The sequence below is a fragment of the Rana temporaria genome, chromosome 2, assembly GCF_905171775.1.
Source record: "Rana temporaria chromosome 2, aRanTem1.1, whole genome shotgun sequence".
In the NCBI taxonomy this organism is placed as follows: domain Eukaryota; kingdom Metazoa; phylum Chordata; class Amphibia; order Anura; family Ranidae; genus Rana; species Rana temporaria.
In genome coordinates, this window is record NC_053490.1 from 394,278,147 (window position 1) to 394,299,832 (window position 21,686).

The 21,686-nt window shown below is 39.5% G+C and overlaps 1 long non-coding RNA gene across 4 annotated transcripts in view; it reads left to right on the top strand.

Annotated features, from left to right (window-relative positions):
* Nucleotides 1-306: 306 nt before the first annotated feature.
* Nucleotides 307-21,686, top strand: part of LOC120927403 — a 38,626-nt gene continuing 17,246 nt past the window's right edge. For 3 of the 4 annotated variants that reach the window (XR_005747076.1, XR_005747078.1, XR_005747079.1), the window contains exons 1-2: nt 307-566; nt 9,746-9,817. This is a non-coding gene — a long non-coding RNA (uncharacterized LOC120927403). Of the gene's footprint in view, nt 567-3,550; nt 3,667-9,745; nt 9,818-21,686 lie in introns of all 4 variants that reach the window. The other variant, XR_005747077.1, reaches the window with a different exon arrangement.

The window sequence follows — 21,686 nt, forward strand, 5'->3', positions numbered from 1 at the left end:
CCATGTTATCTGCAGTAACATACATTTTTTTTTTCCTTTTATAGTGTTACAAACAGTGTATTTGTTTGTACCGCACAAACATTACCCAGGTACGTTCATTAATTTGACTTAAAAAAACACAACCTTTCATTTTTTTTTCTAAACAGTTTATTTGCAGCAAACATTACTATTTTGGGCTTTTGGTGGTTGAAATATTTTGAAAAATAATTTTGTGGATGAGCAATCATGTTAAATAGGGACTTTTCTTATGTTTTACTGTTCTGTCTCCTTCTTCCAATGACTCATTTATAGAGAAGATCTGTGACTCACGTCCTGCATTCAAAACACTATTGCTCCTATATTACATCAGGCGCTCTTAAGATTTATTGATTTATTTTAAAAAAAAACAAAAAAAAAACATTCAGGACTCGGGCATCAGTCCGTCCCAATCTGTATTTGAAATCTTCTTTAAGCACAGTTGACAGGACAAGAATGCCAAGGCGATGGGACTCATTCGAGAACGTTCACCAGCAGCTGCTGTGATTCCACTGCAGAAAAACAGGACTCAGTGGGAAGCTTTAAAAAACGTGAGTTTGTACAGCCAAAAATGCCTCTGTGGGAAGCATCAAAGCGATATACGCAAGCCGCAGGTCCGGAGCATAAAGGGAAACAAAGTCTGGAGAAGAATTTAGCAAAATATACTGTGTGACAGTGTGTAGAAAAAAATAAAAATGGGTTGCTAAAATCGACCAAAGGGCAGATGCTGCTGGCGGGATGAAAGAAAAGAACAAAAATAATAAACTGAGTCGTATGTATATGTTATTGTCAGTAAGCAAAGTGGTGATGGGGCAACTCAATGATATAAAGAATTGTAGCATTGTGTGAGTTACCAGAATATGTCATTGTAATTAGCAAAAATTATTATAAAAAGCAATTGGAATAGCAGATTATTATTCCTTGTACACGCGATCGGAATTTCCGATGAAAAAAGGCAGACAGAATGTTTTCATCGGATATTCCGACCGTGTGTGGGCACCATCAGACTTTTTTCCGCCGGAATTTAGAAATAGAAAATTTAGAACATTTGTATCCTTTAACCATTTCGTTTTGTAAACCGCTGCACAAACTGTTGGTGCTATGAAAATCACTTTTGAAATATTAATAATAATATTAATAATATAATAACAAAAAATATAAAACAAATTTTTAAAGTACTATTAAAGGAGTTGTAAAGGTTTGTTTTATATTTTCTAAATAGATTCCTTTAACCACTTCAGCCCCGGACCATTTTGCGGGCCACTTTTTGCGATTCTGCACTGCGTCGCTTTAACTGACAATTGCGCGGTCGTGCGGCGTGGCTCCCAAACAAAATTGGCGTCCTTTTTTTCCACAAATAGAGCTTTATTTTGGTGGTATTTGATCACCTCTTCAGTTTTTATTTTTTCCGCTATAAATAAAAATAGAGCGACAATTTTTTTCAGCTGCCCCTGAACTCTCCTCTATGATATCTTATCAGTACATGGACACGGGGTCGTTTATAGTGATTTCTAGGCAGTTGGAAAGCAAAAAAAAATGCATTCAGGACGGATGTTCAGAGGCATTTGAAACGCCTGTAACAGCTTGTAAACGTAGTAACTTGTGTTTAGCTGTGTTCCGTTTGTAAACGTAGTAACTTGCGTTTAGCTGTGTTCCGTTTGTAAATGTAGTAACTTGCGTTTAGCTGTATTCCGTTTGTAAATGTAGTAACTTGCGTTTAGCTGTGTTCCATTTGTAAATGTAGTAACTTGCGCTTAGCTGTGTTCCGTTTGTAAACGTAGTAACTTGCATTTAGCTGTGTTCAGTTTGTAAACGTCGTAACTTGCATTTAGCTGTGTTCCATTTGTAAACGTAGTAACTTGCGTCTAGCTGTGTTCCGTTTGTAAATGTAGTAACTTGCGTTTAGCTGTGTTCCGTTTGTAAATGTAGTAACTTGCGTTTAGCTGTGTTCCGTTTGTAAATGTAGTAACTTGCGTTTAGCTGTGTTCCGTTTGTAAATGTCGTAACTTGCGTTTAGCTGTGTTCCATTTGTAAACGTAGTAACTTGCGTTTAGCTGTGTTCCGTTTGTAAACGGAGAAACTTGCGTTTAGCTGTGTTCCGTTTGTAAACGTAGTAACTTGCGTTTAGCTGTGTTCCGTTTGTAAACGTAGTAACTTGTGTTTAGCTGTGTTCTGTTTGTAAACGTAGTAACTTGCGTTTAGCTGTGTTCCATTTGTAAACGTCGTAACTTGCGCTTAGCTGTGTTCCGTTTGTAAACGTAGTAATTTGCGTTTAGCTGTGTTCCGTTTGTAAACGTAGTAACTTGCGTTTAGCTGTGTTCTGTTTGTAAACGTAATAACTTGCGTTTAGCTGTGTTCCGTTTGTAAACGTAGTAACTTGCGTTTAGCTGTGTTTCGTTTGTAAACGTAGTAACTTGCGTTTATCTGTGTTCCGTTTGTAAACGTAGTAACTTGCGTTTATCTGTGTTCCGTTTGTAAACGTAGTAACTTGCGTTTAGCTGTGTTCCGTTTGTAAACGTAGTAACTTGCGTTTATCTGTGTTCCGTTTGTAAACGTAGTAACTTGCGTTTAGCTGTGTTCCGTTTGTAAACGTAGTAACTTGCGTTTAGCTGTGTTCCGTTTGTAAACGTAGTAACTTGCGTTTAGCTGTGTTCCGTTTGTAAACGTAGTAACTTGCGTTTAGCTGTGTTCCGTTTACAGGAGTTTTTAATGGAGATCCATTTTTGACTGTTTGAAAAAAAAAAAAAAAAAAAAATGCTCCTAAACACAAACACGGCTAAATGCAGCATGTAAATGCGGGGAAACTGAAGATTTTAAACATCAGTTCAATAGTTCAGAAGAGGTTTCAAAACGTTCCGTGTATATTAACCTCCTTAGCGGTAATCCCGAAGGGGGAAGTTACTTACCTTGTCCCTGGATCCTGCGATGTGTCCCCGCTGTGTGTGCGGGCTCCTCCGCTGTGTCTCCTCGCTCGATTCACAGTGCCGCCGAGCTCCGTTCCCTGCGACGTTACGACGCACAGGGACGGAGTTCAGCGCCAAATTCAAAAAGCGAAAAACACAATACACATACAGTATACTGTAATCTTACAGATTACAGTACTGTATGAAATAAATACACCCCCCCCCCCCTTTGTCCCTAGTGGTCTGTCCAATGTTCTGCATGCAGTTTTATATAATAAGCAACCATAGCAACCAAAAAGTGTCCCTTTATGTCAAAAGTACTTTTAGAGCAGCTAGAAAACAGCGATAATAAATTAGAATCACTTGCAGAATTGAGCGATAGTGATTTGTGGGGAAATTCAGCATCAAACAATAAAAGTAATGACAGCGACAATTCTGCAACTGAGCAAATTTCAGTGTCTTTGATTTGATTACATTATTGAATAATTTTTATTATAATTACATTATTATTTGTTATAATTATTTATAGCTATTTATTATATTATAGTTTATGATTTTGTGTTTGTCAAATTAACACTACAAGAGACTGACAATGCTGCTGTCTATTGTGTCCCCTGTGCTCATTCATTCAGATTGAGAGAACCCTAATACAGGCGGTGTGTTATTGGGCAGATCACCAGGTGAAGACATAGGGGGATAAAAGAACCTAAAGATAGAAAACAAATGCAGCAACCGCATCTAATGTTTGGTAAGATGCAGCATATTACATTTTTGGTTTTAAGTTTAATATCGCTTTAATATTTTTTTTTTTCTCATTTTGAATAGTGTAGGGAATTAGAATGCCTGTCAGGTTTTTGGAGAGATTCCTGTCTGGTAAAAAGGTTGTCCCCAAGACTGGAATTAAGGGGAATATTTTTATAGTTAAGTAGTGACTTGCTAATACCTCTCTAGCAGAAATGCCTGAAACTTTCCCCATTGTATCCTGTTCACACCACATGCAGTCCAGTGCATTTTTTTCTCTGCATCAAAAGCTCATGGAAAGTAGGTTAAATGGTTTCCAATGGCATAGTACACACCAGTGTGGTCAGTTCCAAGGCTTTTCAGTTCCAGAAAAAAAAAGTAGAAAATGCTGAATTTTTCCTGTACTGGAATGCAGTAAAACGGATTTAAAACGCACTGGAATGCACTGGAACGCACCAAAAACACACTGAAAAAAAAACAGGAAAAAAAGCACCTGGAATACATCTGGAAACACATCAAAAACACACCCGAATGTGCCAAAAACTACCGTAGTTAAAAACTTGCATGCAGAAACATATCCGGAACAGGTCTGGAGTGCGTTTTTGTAGTGTGAACCAGCCCTAAAACTAAAAAAAGCCTTCGGTAGAGATACACTTAAAGTGACACTAATACACATCCACTACTTATTGACGCTGTAATCTATTTTTCATGAAAGTGTTTCTTACTGTGTTTTTCTGCCTCCTCTGTGAGCTCATACACCTCTCCCTTTCCCCCCTCACTACTATTAGTTTAAAATGAGCAACGCACGTTAATTGTACAGCTCTGAGCATGCAACGCATCCCATAATCCATAATCCATAGTCCATCTCAGGGGCGAGAAAAAGAGGGTTGCTATGCTCCTAATTACAGTGCGACCATGGAGAACGTATGTAGCCGCCCTCTAATAAAGAGTCAGATCACAGCAAAAAAAAAAAAAAAAAAACGTTCCTGGATTTGCACGAGGCTGAGAGCAATAGAAAGTATTTTTTTTCGCTTCATTTTTTTTAAAACCAAAGTTTAGTGTCAATTTAATTACTGTATATACAATATATATATATATATATATATATATATATATATATATATATATGAATATATATATATATATATATACACACATGTATATTTATATCTATCTATATATATATATATATATATATATAATATATATGCACATGTATATTTATATAGTTAGAAAGATAGATAGAAAGATAGATAGATAGATAGATAGATAGATAGATAGATAGATAGATAGATAGATAGATAGATAGATTTATATTAATAGATATATCGATCTATATATATATATAGATATATATAGATATATATAGATATATATATATATAGATATATATTTGAACTAATGCAAAAATATTACCACTGTAAAAACATTGGGCCAGATTCACGTAGAATCGCGGCGGCGTAACGTATCGTATATACGTTACACCGCCGCAAGTTTTCATCGCAAGTGCCTGATTCACCAAGCACTTGCGTGAAAACGTACGCCGGCGTAAGCCCGCGTAATTCAAAGGGGCGTGTGCCATTGAAATTAGGCGCGCTCCCGCGCCGGACCTACTGCGCATGCTCTGTTTTGAAATTCCCGCCGTCCTTTGCGCGAAGTGACATCATTTTTTCGAACGGCGACGTGCGTAGCGTACTTTCGTATTCCCGGACGTCTTACGCAAGAAAAAAAAAATTGAAATTCGATGCGGGAACGACGGCCATACTTTAACATGGGCTGTGTAAACTTAGGGCAGGTAAAACGACGACTAACTTTGCGACGGGAAACTAGACTAACAACGACGTAACGAACGCGAAAAAACGTTGTGGATCGCCGTAACTATTAATTTGCATACCCGACGCTGGTTTACGACGCAAACTCCCCCCAGCGGCGGCCGAAGTATTGCATCCTAAGATCCGACGGTGTAATTCAATTACACCTGTCGGATCTTAGGGCTATCTATGCGTAACTGATTCTATGAATCAGTCGCATAGTTAGGACGACCCTAAAACAGAGATACGACGGCGTATCAGGAGATACGCCGTCGTATCTCTTTTGTGAATCTGGCCCTTTATATCTATAGTTGTTATTCATAAATGTAAATTAAAGCATACACTTTTAAAATAACATATAACAATAAGTTAACAATAACAATAACAATAACTTCATTTTCAGGGTTGCATTTTTTACAACTTGCTGCTTTGGGCATGGTGTGTCCTTGAGTGTGAGCTCTGCACCACGTGTCATGTTTTTTTTTAGTATGTAGGTAATACCTAGTACACTGCTTATGCAGGTCTGCTTTTAACTATAGAGACCATCAAATCAGAGCAGGGAAATACATTTTTTTCATGTTTCTTGAACAATACAAAGAATTCTGACTCCACTCAAAATTCCCTGAGCCCACACAGGTCCAAAGGTGGATAGAAAGAGAGAATGATACAGTAAAATAAAAATAAAGACAAAATCATTTTGATTTGGAAATGCTGAGGCTTAGCAATGCACCTTTTAATCCTGCTGCTCAAGGCACTCTTCCACAAGTGGCATTATTTTCTTTAGAGCCCTGCCTATAGATGGGAAGACCTTTCAAAGCTATTTTTCGTTGTTGTTTTATTCTGTAAAAATTGTGGGGTGGGGGGGGGGGTTATATGTGCTTTCACAATGATTAGTAATATATCTCTGACATGGTATTTAAACTATATAACATAAGACCTTGATGATTTCTGATACTTTATGAAAAGTCTTAAATTATTGCAAGTTCCCTTAGCTGAAGACAAGCAAATCCTGGAATACAGTTCAAGTAACACTGTACTTCTCAATGCAGTTCTCAAATAAGAGAAGTATACATTTCTTCCACTAGAAAGCACTGCAGGGGAAAGGCTCCAGTTTTTTTTTCCTTGCGGGCTCCATCTTGTACCTCCTACAATTGGGTGATTGTTGGGATAGAGTAGATGATAGTTTCTGTCCTCGCAGTCCTTATTTGACAGGTAAGAGTGAAAGTTTGTCAGACATTTTAGATTATCTTTTATAAACTTTCAATGATTCCTATCAATGGTCTCCACCAACACCACTTTTATTTTTTTCCTATAGTGTTGTCAGTATATTGTTTTATGGACACAATAAGGGGCAGATCCACAAAAGGATTACGCCGGTGTATCTATTTATACGCCGGCGTAATTTTAAATGTCCCGCGTCGTATCTTTGTTTTGTATCTACAAAACAAGATACGACGGCATCGGGGGTCGATCCGACAGGCGTACGCCTTAGTACGCCGTCGGATCTTGGATGCAATTTTTCAGCGGCCGCTAGGTGGCGTTTCCGTCTAATTCCGCGTCGAGTATGTAAATTAGCTAGTTACGGCGATCCACGAACGTACGTCCGGCCGGCGCATTTTTTTACGTCGTTTGCGTTCAGGTTTTTCCGGCGTATAGTTAAAGCTGCTGTTATGAGGCGTACTCAATGTTAAGTATGGCCGGCATTCCCGCGTACAATTTTGAATTTTTTACGTCGTTTGCGTAAGTCGTTCGCGAATAGGGATTTGAGTAGAATGACGTCACCGTCGTGAGCATTGGCTTGTTCCAGGTTCATTTCGAGCATGCGCACCGAGATACCCCCACGGACGGCGCATGCGCAGTTAAAAAAAAACGTTGTTTACGTCGAGTCACGACGGATTAACATAAAACACGCCCCCATCACATCCATTTGAATTCCGCGCCCTTATGCCACCAAAGATACACTATGCCGCCGTAACTTACGGCGCAAATTCTTGTGGATTTAAAATAAAAAAAATAAGTTGCGGCGTCGTAGTGTATCTTAAACACGCTGCGCCCGGCGGATTCTTACGCGCAGGTACGTGGATCTGCCCCTATATGTTTATACATTTTTTTAAACATATTAAACATACATGAGGTTTTGTACTTCACATATAATCGCAAACGTTTTTACAGTACAACATGTATACATTAGATTGGACAATTTAATGCAAAATTAACATTTAGTAATAAAAGTATATTAATATTAATATGTAGCCAATTGACCTTAAGAAATTATAATCATAAAATATAACCATTTAAGATATAGAAACTAAAAAAAAAAATTGAAAAAATAAAGATCTGAGTTAAAAAAATAATAAAATAATAAAGATAACAATAAGCAATTTAGTGAAAACTCATAAAGGAAGATTTAAATAAGGGTTCGGACATATCTAATTGAGTGTACCCCTAAGGCCCTGTACACACGATCAGTCCAAACTGATAAAAACGGACTGAAGGTCCGTTTCATCGGTCCAAACCGACCGTGTGTGGGCGCCATCGGTCAGTTATCCTTCGGTCAAAAAAAATAGAACTTGCTTTAAAATTTGACCGATGGACGCCTAACCGATCGGTCAAAACCGATGGTTAGTACGCAAAAGCATCGGTTCCAAACACGCGCATGCTCAGAATCAAGTCGACGCATGCTTGGAAGCATTGAACTTCATTTTTCTCTGCACGTCGTTGTGTTTTACGTCACCGCGTTGCACTCGATCGGTTTTTGAACTGATGATGTGTAGGCACATCAGACCATCAGTCAGCTTCATCGGTTAACCCATGAAATGGACCTTCAGTCCATTTTCATCAGTTTTGACTGATCGTGTGTACAGGGCCTAAGTTGTAACCTGAGCAAACTCTGGTGAATTTCTGAAAATAACCCATGGTGACTATATGTTAAATTTCTCTATTAATCCATTACACGTTGCTACTAATACTTCAATGTTGTAAAGCTCATCAATTGTATTAATTCAATCTTTAATTGATGGAAAGCAGGTATATTTCCAATATCGTGGTATTAGGATTTTAGCTGCTATTAATAGGTATCTTATTAAAGATTTTTAAATTTTTTCATAGAGCAGTCAGAAATAGGAAGTAAGCAACAGGCTGGTGTCAATTTAATATTAGTATCAGTAATACTTTTTATCAATGCACTAAAGTTCTGCCAAAATGGGGTTATTATAGGGCATTTGCACCAAATGTGCCACAGAGAACCCATCTCTTGATTATAACGTCAACACAAATTAGTATATTGTTTTTTCTTTTCCTCCTCACAGTAAAATGGTGAGACCATCATCTAGAGTTTGGACACATTTCCACAGTGGAATTTCTGCTGAGTGCAAAGCTGCAATTTGCAAATATCGTAAGAAGAAATATTATTTTCCAAATGCTACAGGGATGACAAAACACATCCCTAATGCCAGAGGTGCCCTAAGGACACTAAAAATACTTTCTGGAATAAAATTATGAGGACCAGAATGAAGGTGCAAGTTCTCCTCCCAGAAACACTCTTTCTGCTGCTTCTGGATCATCACAAAGTGTTTCTTCACCAGCAGCATCTTCAAGTAAGGAAGTGTTGCAAATCACTGCCTCCCAACAATACACAATACCTTAATTTATAGATAAAATTACTCCAGAAAATCAGGAGAAAGTTGATGGCGCTCTTGCAAGAGCAATATATGCTTCTGGATCCACATTGTCAAAAACTAAAAATACATATTGGCAGAAAGCTTATACATTTTTATGAGGAAAATGGGGGTGGTTACCTGTTTGTATGTATAGTTGAAATGTTCTTAACATATAGAGTCCTTGTTATTCCATTTGTTAATAAAAAATACATGTAAAAAGCAAATTTAGTTTATTTATTGATTAAGCTGTACTTTTATTTCAAGCATAATACTTTTATATATATACTGCATTTCACCTTTCCAGTGCAATAAGATGACTTTCAGTTTATAAAACTACTCCACACTGTTTTTGTTTTCCACTAGTCGAAAAAATATATTTCCAGTAAAAAACATGGCTTTAAAATCTGTAAATTTGACATCTCTAACCCTTACTATAGTCAGTGATAGTAACATTGTTAGTAAGCTTACGTGGCTGATCTTAGCCTTTTTTTACACATATATATTTCTGCTAGTTGGCTGTCACTTCCTTTGCAATGTACTGTTAGTCAGATGGCTGGCAATGGATGCTTAAAACTTTCAGTAGTATATATAAAAAATATGTATCCTATTTTTCCAGGTTCAGATCGAAAAAAATGGTGGATTTTCTGACAGCCTGCCAATAAAAATGACACTTAGAAATCTGTACAAGGTAATCATCAAACTATAATACAACAAGTGCATATAATTGTAAATATTACATACAAATTATTAGGCAAATAGTAAAACGGCAACAAGAAGCACAACAAGAAAAACTAATTTACATCAAATATTATTTTTATATGTTTTCGGAAACTTTTACAGCAAGTGCACTTTATGTTACAGTGGAACCTCGGATTGCGAGTAACGCGGTTAACAAACGTTTCGCAAAACGAGCACTGTATTTTTAAAAATCGTAACTAGGTTTGCAAGTGTTGTCTCGCAAAACAAGCAGGATTCAGGCCAAAGCGGTGTGCAGTACCGCGTTTGGCCTGAGGTAGGGGAGCCGAACGTCGCTGATCGCAGCCGTTCGGCACCATTCGGAAATGCATGGAAAGGCCAGAGGACAGCACGGCTGACCTTGTCAAAACTCAGTCTTTCCGAGGTTTGCCGAGGTCAGCTGAAGTGTCCTTGGGCCTTTTCGTCCGTTTCCGAGGCTCTCCGGAGCCCCCCCCCCCCCCCCGCCTCTGGCCACAGGCGGTATTGCATGCCATTGAAGTCAATGCGGAACAATATATTTTCGTTTCTATTGACTTCAATGGGGAAACTCGCTTTGATATGCGAGTACTTTGGATTACCAGCATTCTCCTGGAACGGATTATGCTCGTAATCCAAGGTTCCACTCTACTGTAATAACTTTTTTCTTAAAGTGACACTAAATGATTTATATTTCTCTAAAAATAATCAATCCCTGGCCCTTTAATCTATTTTTCATGAAATAGTTTCTGTGTTTTTCTGCTTCCTTGTAATGTCCTCTGTGTGCTCCTGAACCTCTCCTTTCCCATTAGTTGCAGTCACGTGCACTGTTCTATGCATACTACAAATCTCAGAGTCCACCCTTCTGGGTTCTTCAGGGTGCCTTTAGAAATGCCCCAAATTGCCCAAAAATTGTCAACAAGCCAGAAAGTTGATCAAACCTGACTTTTTGTTCCACGAGATTTCATTGGGCAGCATTATAACCTTGGGCACTATGCGGACCAGCCATTAGCATCCTAACAACTGATCATGTCATTGGTTGATAAAGAGGGAGTCAGGCACCTGCATCCTTGTTAGCCCATCCCCTGCCTCTCTCCATCAGCACTGGGGTTACATTAGCAGAGTGAGGGAGAAAAACTGAGGGAGAAGAGAAATGCTGGAATACTGTTCAGTATTAGTGTGAAAAGGTGTGTATGCTTTGTAAGAATGAATCCCCTCTAACGTTGGGTGTTCTACATGTGTAGATGCCATTTTTAGTTTCATTGTTACATTTTAGAATGGGAGGAGATTGTGTAGAATATTAAAAAGTGCCTTGGCTAAAAAAGGGTTGAGAGACACTGCCATAGTCCATAGACCAAATAGTCCATAGTCAGGGCCGTCTTTAATGTTGATTGGACCCTGGGCAAAAAAAATCTTGGGGGGGGGCATGCAATTTTGCTCTCCACCTGCTCTGAGACATACAATAAATATCACCTAGACTTAAAATAATTTTACTGTATCAGATCAGGCAGTGATTGTGATTGGTTGCCAGAGGTTACAGCATATCCTTACCACTTACTGACTGGTTACGAGAGGTTACAGCTCACATTAAGGCTCACTGATTAGTTGCTAGAGGTTACAGCACATGATTTCTTCTTGTTGGTTGGTTGCTAGAGATTACTGTACAGTAATACTGCTCTCTGATTGGTTGCTAGAGGTTACAGCACATCATCTCTTCACTGCAGATGGGCATGATATGCATATGAATGCCGCCTTTATTTACATTTAAATGCAGCCGCCTCAGCTGTTTACATATGCATGCCGCCACTATTTACATATGAATGCTCCTATTATTTACATATGAATGACTGTTATTTACATATAAACACAGGGTCTGCAGGTGAGTCATCTGTATACAACAATAGGGCAGAGCTGGGCAACATTAGTAGCAGCACTTCACACTGAGTTATCAGGACACAGCAAAGGAGTAACACTTCCAGGGACAAGGAAATTTAAACTGGGATAGTTGGTAAGTATGAGGCAGCTGCTTTGGGCCCCACAACAATGACAGGGCCCAGGGTTAAAGAATATGTATGTTAACCCAACATTTCATATTCCTGGTTCGTGTCTGCGGTACCATGTAACTATATGAAAAAGGTGTTCACTTAGTATAGCTTCCTTTGTGTGAAATACCTGATGTTCCTCCTGTTATTAGCCTTCCTTCTATTTCAAACTGACCCGCTCAGGGTGGTTAGCCTTCTAGCTATACTGAGGTTCTCAGTGCTCCATATGCAGCTGAGAACAGAGGTACATGATCACATATAAAAAAGAACAAAAAAGGTATCTTTAATGTACATATACCTTATAATACCAAAAGTATTGTCGTTACACGCACATGAACACATGAACTTTAATGGCATCCCAGTCTTAGTCCATAGAGTTCAATATTGAGTTGGCCCACCCTTTGCGGCTATAACAGCTTCAACTCTTTTAGGAAGGCTGTCCACAAGGTTTAGGAATGTGTCTATGGGAATGTTTGAACATAATTCCAGAAGCGCATTTGTGAGGTCAGGCCACTCTGATTCATCCCAAAGGTGTTCTATCGGGTTGAGGTCAGGACCCTATGCAGGCCAGTCAATTCCCTCCCCCCCAAACTCGCTCATCCATGTCTCTATGGACCTTGTCTTAGGAGGGGGGATTAGGGTGTGGGGTTATTTTTCAGGTGTTGGGCTTGGCCCCTTAGTTCCAGTGAAGGAAACTCTTAGGCCTCGTACACATGACCGAACATGTCTGCCGAAACTGATCCGCGGACCAGTTTCCGCGGACATGTCCGACTGTGTGTACGGCCTAGCGGACCGGATTCCTGGGCTAGCGGACAGGTTTCCAGCGGACAAATGTTTTTTAGCATGCTAAGAAACATGTCTGCTGGAAGCCTGTCCGTCGGACATGTCCAATGGTCAGTATGACTCATCGGACATGTCCGCTGGCCCGAGAACCCACGCATGGCGTCGAAGTGATTAGACGCATGCGTGGAAGCATTGAACTTCCGTGTTCGCCCATTTCGCCGCATCATCGTCACCGCCACGTCGCCGCCACGTCACCGCGTTGTCACCGCGTATTCTGTCCGCAGGGATTTTGGTTTGATGGTGTGTACAACCATCAGACCAAAATCTGCTAGCAGACATGTCCGATGAAAACGGCTACACCGATGCTCCCCATCCAACCTGATAGAGCTTGTGAGGTCCAGCGAGGAAGAATGGGACGAACTTCCCAAAAATAGGTGTGCCAAGCTTGTAGCATCATACTCAAAAAGACTTGAGGCAGTGAATACTTATACACATGCATTTTTTTGTTTGTTTTACATTTTTAAGAAATTTGCAAAGATTTTAAACAAACTTCTTTCATGTTGTCATTATGGGGTATTGTTTGTAGAATTTTGAGGAAAATAATGAATTTATTCCATTTTGGAATAAGGCTGTAACAAAAAGTAAAAAAAGAAAAAAAGGGGTGTTGCCTGCGCGTATGTAAAGTAGGTATAAGGAAGGAAAAAAGTGAATAGCAGACTGCTGCCCCCCCTAAAACATGTTGTCCGAGGAAAACATAAAAAATATAAATACAAAAGATGGGGGTGGTGGCGCTGTCTGTTATAGTCCCCGTGTGACGAGGGTGTGAACCTGTGGACAATCCTACGCTAGATAGCGAGGGTCAGCAAAATAAACAAAGTAAATGACCAAACGAATTGCCTAGTAGTGTAGTAGTACTTTCTGTCCACTAGATGGCGGTATTAAAAATACCTAAATAAATGTGATGCCAAAAGTATTAAAATAAAAAATATATATATATAAGTGCAAGTGCACTCAAAGTGTGACCAGTTGGCTAGTGGCAAGCCGTAAGCAGTGGTGTATTAAGTGTATACATAAACCATTCAGTGAGGTAAAGATATGTTATACATAGTAAACATACTTCTATCATCCACACTGGTTGCAAACGTGTAATAAATCAATCAAATGTGCATAATCTGACATAAATTCAAATAAGGTAGGAAAAATAGTCCTTCCAACTTGCAGCTGTGAATTAATAAAAAGATATATATATATATATATAAAAATAAAATTAAAAATAGACGGTAGCAGGTATAAAGTTCATTCGGTGGGTGTCATCATGGTGACTTGCTGGGTGAACAGACAAATACTTTAGAGTGCAGTCGCTGTGGCTCCGGTGCTCCCCCTTATGTGTCCCCACTCACCAGAGTTGAACACCCCTGCAGGGGTAACAAGCGTGGGTAAGACTTTCCACCAGGCGCTCCTCAGCTTAGATCTCCAGGCACTCGATTATCCCAACGTTTTCTTTAAATTCCACAGCGGGGCAAACAGTAGAGTAGGCTGCTCTCCTTACACACCTTTTAAGTTGCATTAGTGAAATATTCAAATTTTTCGAGTATCACTTGTAAATCCTAAAGTAATTATTCGATTTTATCTGTAGTCTGACCAGTCTTTTGGTTTGGTAGGACACTTACTACCAAACCAAAAGACTGGTCAGACTACAGATAAAATCGAATAATTACTTTAGGATTTACAAGTGATACTCGAAAAATTTGAATATTTCACTAATGCAACTTAAAAGGTGTGTAAGGAGAGCAGCCTACTCTACTGTTTGCCCCGCTGTGGAATTTAAAGAAAACGTTGGGATAATCGAGTGCCTGGAGATCTAAGCTGAGGAGCGCCTGGTGGAAAGTCTTACCCACGCTTGTTACCCCTGCAGGGGTGTTCAACTCTGGTGAGTGGGGACACATAAGGGGGAGCACCGGAGCCACAGCGACTGCACTCTAAAGTATTTGTCTGTTCACCCAGCAAGTCACCATGATGACACCCACCGAATGAACTTTATACCTGCTACCGTCTATTTTTAATTTTATTTTTATATATATATATATATCTTTTTATTAATTCACAGCTGCAAGTTGGAAGGACTATTTTTCCTACCTTATTTGAATTTATGTCAGATTATGCACATTTGATTGATTTATTACACGTTTGCATCCAGTGTGGATGATAGAAGTATTTTTACTATGTATAACATATCTTTACCTCACTGAATGGTTTATGTATACACTTAATACACCACTGCTTACGGCTTGCCACTAGCCAACTGGTCACACTTTGAGTGCACTTGCACTTATATATATATATATTTTTTATTTTAATACTTTTGGCATCACATTTATTTAGGTATTTTTAATACCGCCATCTAGTGGACAGAAAGTACTACTACACTACTAGGCAATTCGTTTGGTCATTTACTTTGTTACCACGCAAACATCAGATTTTCTTCTGGTGAAAGGTTCTCAGCATACACTATGAAATGCTTCTGCCAGCAATGCCAAAATCAACAAAGCTGTATGGCCTGTTTTAAAAATGTAGCGCAGACTAGCATCCATAAATGCACCAGTCACAAGAGGGAATATGAATCATATATTCTTTATGTGCCAGTTGCGCTTACTGAGTGATAAGATTTAACCCATAAAGCCTAGGGCTGACAGAGCTACATTTTCAAGATTCAGTTAAAACTTTTTTTTGTCTCAATCACGAGACAATCCACACAGGTGTTGAGGGTTAAACATGCAGAGCATAAACTGTTTATTAAATACAAGACATACATTTTACACACAGTTAGGGACACTCCCCTTAGCTTTGTCATAGAGGGGAGAGGGTAGGGGACAAGGAACAACCAATGGGAACTGAACACTTGTACATTGAAACAGAAACTACAGATAAACATAAAGGGATTATGGTAAGCAGGCAACCTCTCAATACACATCCCCTGCGGAGAGATGTCTCCAGTCCAGACCATTGTCTATGTGCCATTTACCAACACAATTAGACACAGCAACAAGAGGGGGGGGGGGATGTAGCATTACATTACATTATCTCAATGCCAGCTTGTCCACAGGTCTCCAGTCTCTTCTGGGCCATAATCTGTGGGTAAGAGGCCAGCCCACAGTCCCTACCAAAACACACAGTGACAGTGGGTTCTGTCACAGAGATGTTTTAATGGTGGATCCTGGAGCGGAGTATATCTATTATCTGCCTGGTTTTAAAGCAAAAAAAAAAAAAATTGTTGTGTCTTTGAGAAAAAGTCAAAACAATACAAGTGGCAAATGTGCGTTTTACCACCTAATTGTTTGCTTCAAATATGTATACATCTATGGCAAGCTCATAATTATACTGTGTATCAAAAAATAATCATCTGTGACCATTTTAGTTAGTATGGTGTTATACCTCAAATGACCTTTAGACAGTATTATCTAATGTGCATCAGAGCAGTTTAAAGTTTGATATGGTATGATAGGGTTTGCTGTAAAAAAAGGAAAAAAACTAATTCACAAAACTGTTCACAAACTCAACCAAGGCAGCTTCACTTATCCCTAGTGTTACGTATGAACATAGTGTCATGTAAAATGGCAGAGATATGGTATAATTAAAGTGTATGTAAAGCTAAAACTTTTATTTTTTCAATTTTGGATAAAGTTGGGAAGGCTTGTAATAATAATAGTCAATTTTTAAAGTAGAACTAAAGGCAAAACTTTTTTTTTTCATTTTTGGTAGTTTTTAAGCCTACTACACACAATGAGATTATCGGACGAATGATCATCCTTTTTTTTTTTACATGTAAAGCCTCGTACACACGATAGGTTAACCAGAGGACAAGGGTCTGAAGGACCGTTGTCATAGGTTAACCAATGAAGCTGACTGATGGTCCGTCACGCCTACACACCATAGGTTAAATAAGTGATCGTGTCAGAACGTGGTGACGTAAAACACAACGACGTGCTGAAAAAAACAAAGTTCAATGCCTCCAAGCATGCGTCGACTTGATTCTGAGCATGCGTGGGTTTTTAACCGATGGTTGTGCCTACTAACGATCGGTTTTGACCTATCGGTTACCAATCCATCGGTTAAATTTTAAAGCAAGTTGGCTTTTTTTTAACCTATGGTTAAATAACCTATGGGGCCCACACACAATCGTTTTTGACCGATGAAAACGGTCCTTCAGACCGTTGTCCTCTGGTTAACCAATCGTGTGTACGAGGCCTTAGACTCCATATCGAAAACGAAGAGGTTACTAAAGTACGAAAATTCCTGTGATGTCTCTTGAAGTGATGTAATTTATTGTATTTTTGGCAGGGCTTTTTTAGGTAATTTTTTCAAGGCATTTTTTATCAGAGAATAGGTGTAGAAACCCCTCCTTTCTGAGTCACCCTTAACTTCGCCCCCTACCCACCTCCAAGCACTGTTCCTTGGTTCCACCTCCTACCCACCTCCCAGTATCACCCCTTTTAGAGAATACAGAACCAAGTATCATTTTATAGTGCTAAGTATTTTGTATTGAATTTGTTAATGATAACAAGAAAAGCAGTAAAAATGGATTTAGCAACAATGGATACCCCAGTGACAATACACTCCTCACAGCCAGCATCAATAGACCCTCCAGCAGCCAGCAATACTAGACCCCTCCCTCTAGCAATGATAGCTTCCTTTACCTTAGTGCAGTCCTCCTTCACTTACCTCATCCTTCGATTTTGCTTTTAAATGTCCTTATTTCATCTGAGAAATCCTCACTTCCTGTTCTTCTGTCCGTTACTCCACACAGTAATGCAAGGCTTTCTCCCTGGTGTGAAGAAAGCCTCTTGAGGGGGGAGGGGGTGAGCAGGCAACTCAAGACGCTCTCTACTTTGCAGATAGAGAAAGGAGCTGTGTGTTAGTGGGCGTCCTGACAATCCTGCTCGCCCCCTCCCCCCTCAAGAGGCTTTCTCCACACCAGGGAGAAAGCCTTGCATTACTGTGTGTAGTTACAGACAGAAGAACAGGAAGTGATAAGAAAGACGAAATAAGGACATTTAAAAGCAAAATCAAGGAATGAGGTAGGTAAAGGAAGCAATTTAGGGATTTTTTTTTTACCTTTACAACCCCTTTAACAGAGGGTTATAAACTCTGCCAGTTTTATTTTGACATCTGAACTTTATTGGGGAGATTTACTTTCACTTTCTCTCCCATAGCCAAAACAGGGAAGTAGGAGAAAATCTTTTCAAAGTGAGGGAATGTCTGGTTGTCACCAGGGTCACCAGAACTAGTGTCCCCATTGGAAGTGTTCCGCTCTATTATTGTTCTGGGGACAATCCAAAATTTCGGATTTGCTTTTACTTTAATTTTCAGTAAAAATGGTAAACATGAATGATGCTCATTACGAATAAATAAAAACATATTGTTTAAAAAAAAAAATATATATATATATATACTGTATATATATATATATATATATATATATATATATATATATATATATATATATATATATATATATATATATATATTAACATATGATAGCCCAGGATGGTGGCTAAGAAGTTCCTCTTGTAATATATTTTTCCCTCTTACCTTCAAGAACAAAAAAGAAAAAGAAAATAAACATGACAAATAGAGGGGATGATTCTCCCTAACGGCGACCCAGACAGCAATAATTCCTAATCTAAATAGATCTAATCGTTCTCCACTCGATCCAAAACGAATAAAATGTAGTCTGTGTCTCCTATGGGAAGATTGTCCTCTTTCTTAGTTCTGACAACCATTATCATTGAAACTGAAAGTGAAGGAAATCCAATACTTTGAGTTGTCATTGGATCAGCAATATAGGGTAAGTTTGCTAATGGGAACAGCTTTTTCCTTGACAAGTATCTAAAGTAAAATTTTCCTAATTTTACCCTAGGTTCACACTGACAGCCGGAATGAAAGTGTGGACAATTTCATTCCCACCTCAGTCCCAACTTCGGGGACGATTTCAGAGACATCTGTGCGGGTTTCCGCACAGATGTCTATTGAAATCGCTCCCCGAAGTCACCAAAAGTAGTACAGAAACTCTTTTGGGTTTCTAGACAGGGCCATTTCCGGCAATAGCCGCAGATTTGGAATGCGATTTGACATGTCAAACCGCATTCCAAATCACTGCAATGTGAACCAGGGCTTAGAGATATCTCCTCTCGCCTGTTGTGTCTGAGGACAGAAAGTCATAGAGAATATCTGCAATGGGAACTCGACAGACATTGTACTACTTTATAGAAAACAGAAAAATGGTTTTGCCTTTAGACCGCTTGCCAACCAGCCGCCACAGTTAAACTGTGGCAGGTTGGCTTGGCTGCGAATATTGCCGTAGGTGTACGTCCGTTGCTTTAATGGCTATTGCAGATGCGTGCACTGGAGCCGATGCCTGTGGCTGGTGGCCACCCGCAATAGCCCCACAGACAGCCAGAATGGGGATCCGTCAATGTAAAAAAATGGATCCACGTTCTGATAGGGGAGGAGAGAGAGAATATCTGTTCCTAGTAATTAGGAACAGCAATCTCTCTTCTCCTCCAGTTAGTACACCCCCCCATACAGTCAGAAACACCTTCCTAGTGAACACTTAACCTCTTGATCGCCCCCTAGTGTTAACCCCTTCCCTGCCACTGTCATTTATACAGTGATCAGTGACTATTTTTAGCTCGGATCACTGTAATAATGTCACTGGTCCAAAAAAAGTGTCAAAAGTGTCCAATCTGTCTGCCGCAATGTCGCAGTCCCGCTAAAAATCGCTGATCACCGTCATTACTAGTAAAAAAAATAAAAATAAAAATGACAAAACTATATCCTCTATTTTGTAGAGGCTATAACTTTTGCGCAAACCAATTAATTTACGCTTATTGCGATTTTGTTACCAAAAATATGTGTAAGAATACATATTGGCCTAAACTGATGAGGAAATTATTTCATTCAAATTTGTTGGGGTTATTTATTATAGCAAAAAGTAAAACATACTTTTTTTGTCTTTCTTCCACCAGAAAGCTCTATTTGTGAGAAAAAAAATAATGTCAATTTTGTTTGGGTACAGTGTTGCACACCCGCGCAATTGTCAGTTAAAGCGATGCAGTGCCGTATCGCAAAAAATTAAGTGGTTAAAGTTGAAGTTTAGGCAGATATAAAACATCAATTTAATTGCAGTTGCGTATTCCTTTTAAACATAATTAATTATATTTTTACATAGAACTAACATGAGTATTGGAGGCTGTCTTGAAGTTTGCTGTCATCCTTTGCACAGCCACATTCAGACTAGGACGGGAAAGGCAAAAGTAAAAGCTTGCCAGGTTCTGCAGTATACACATGTGTTGACAATGAATATGCTGACAGATGAAGAGAAGGGTAAGCAGGGGATGACTTCACTGGTGTGATGTGGCTGCTTCTTTTTCCAAATGGCCAAGCTGTGCTCTGTGTGAAGTATAGGTCCAGAATGTGGGTGTGGAGTATGATAGGACTCTCTGGATCACAAGATTTGTGCATAGAATCATAAATCCTTTGGTAGGTAAATTTTCTTTATCTGTAGTTCAACTGTATGTTTTTAGCTTCTTGTCTGGAGTTTCTTTCAAGCAGAACTAAAGTCCGTAGCTTTTATCTGCCCTTGCAATGTTTGCAAGCTCACTCGTCACCACTGAGGCCGCATACACACGGTCGATCCATCCGATGAGAATGGTCTGACGGACCGTTTTCATCGGTTCACCGCTGAAGTGGCCTGATGGTCTGATGTGCGTACACACCATCAGTTCAAAAACCGATCGGGTCAGAATGTGGTGACGTAAAACACACGACGTGCTGAAAAAAACGAAGTTCAATGCTTCCAAGCATGCGTCGACTTGATTCTGAGCATGCACGGGTTTTGAACCAATGCTTTTGTGTACTAACCATCGGTTTTAAAGCAAGTTCTATCATTTTTGTCCGAAGGACAACAGACCGATGGGCCGTACACACGGTCGGTTTGGACCGATGAAACTGGACTGGATCGACCGTGTGTACGCGGCCTCACATTTTCACCTGGTCTTCTTCCTGGCTCAGAGTCTTTGACCAACTTGATTGGCCAGCCTGAGATGACATAACTCCCACACGCACAGTTGCGCATGCACAGCTTTGTGTTAAAAAATGTTCCAGCAGGCAGGTAAGAAGGATTTATTGCAGAAGAGAAATATGGCTAGCCTTCCTAATAGCAATTTTTTTTTTGCCAATTGAGTTCAACTTTAAAGCTGAACGTTAAAAACAAAACAAAAAAATACCCTTGCAGTGGTGCACCCTCTACACTGGGTTAAAAGCTCAATTTGGCTAGGGGATACATACAAATAAATTAAAGAGTTCTGGCTACCAGGGAAGTGAATAATAACGTAAGTATCATTGCTTTTTCTTTTCACCTTAGACAAAACAAGCATTTAACCTTTTGCAGGGCAGGGTGCGGGTATGGGGGCTCATTGCAAGAGTGACTTTTTACATTTTTCCAGGCATTTAGCTTTAAGGCATAGTAAAAAAAATCTGCTGGATTTGTCAGTTTTGCTTGCTTATGTGAAAAGCAAGTGACACACTGGAAGTGGTTACCTCTTGATATTAAAGTACCATGAAGAAAGAGAATAAATGGCCACATACAAGCAAACCACAGTTTTTTTTTAAAAGTCAGCAGCTACTAACAGTGTAGCTGCTGACTTTTAATAAGGACACTTACCTGTCTCAGTCGCCCACGATGTCAATCCCCCAATGGCGATCGCTGGTGATTGCTAGGTCCTGGCGCCTCCATCCTTACTAAGCGAAACAGGAATTGAAGCCTTACGGCTTCACTGCCCGTTTCCCATTGCTCATGTGCGACTCGCACAACAATTTGTGAATGGGCGGCTGCCTCCAGTTCCCAGAAGGCAGCGCGTCTCATTAATAAGAAGACACAGTGACGTAGGAGGAGCCAGAAGATCCAGGCAGAAAAAGAGGCAGAAGAGCTACTTCCGCATAGCAACCGCCTTTTCAGGTGAG